We start from the raw sequence: 615 nt of genomic DNA, 5'->3' as shown, positions 1-615 counted from the left end.
AGTAATGGCCAAAAATATTGGCACCCTTGATAAATATGATCAAAGGCGCCTGTGAAAATTAATCTGTGTTGTTAATCCTTTTGATCTTTTATTTTAAACAATCATAAAAATGTATCCTTTCATTGGATAATAAGAATTTTAAATAGGGGGAAATATCATTATTAAAAAAATAAATGTTTTTCTCAAATACACGTTGGACACAATTATTGGCAAATTCTTATGAGTAAAATTTCTCTGAAGTATATTCCCATTCATGTTCACAATTTTGAGCACTCCAGGGTGATTATGAACAAGAAATTATCCAGCAATGCTTTCCTGTTTCACAGAAATATAAATAGGAGGGAAAACAAAGCCCAAATGCCCTTTATCAACCATCACAATGAGAAAAACCAAAGAATATATTTCTGATGTGCAGCAAAAGATAATTGAGCATCACAAATTAGTAAAGTGGCTTTAAGAAAAGAGCTAGAGCAGTGAAAATTCCCATTTCCACCAACAGGGCAATAATTAAGAATTTCCAATCAACATAAAATGTTACGAATCTGCCTGGAAGAGGACGTGTGTTCTATATCGTCCTAATGCATGGTGAGGAGGAGAGTTTGAGTGGCTAAAGAC

This window comes from Carassius carassius, chromosome 46, assembly GCF_963082965.1.
Source record: "Carassius carassius chromosome 46, fCarCar2.1, whole genome shotgun sequence".
Classification (NCBI taxonomy): Eukaryota; Metazoa; Chordata; class Actinopteri; order Cypriniformes; family Cyprinidae; genus Carassius; species Carassius carassius.
The sequence above is the reverse complement of the archived record's forward strand: the minus strand, read 5'-3'. Positions refer to the sequence as shown.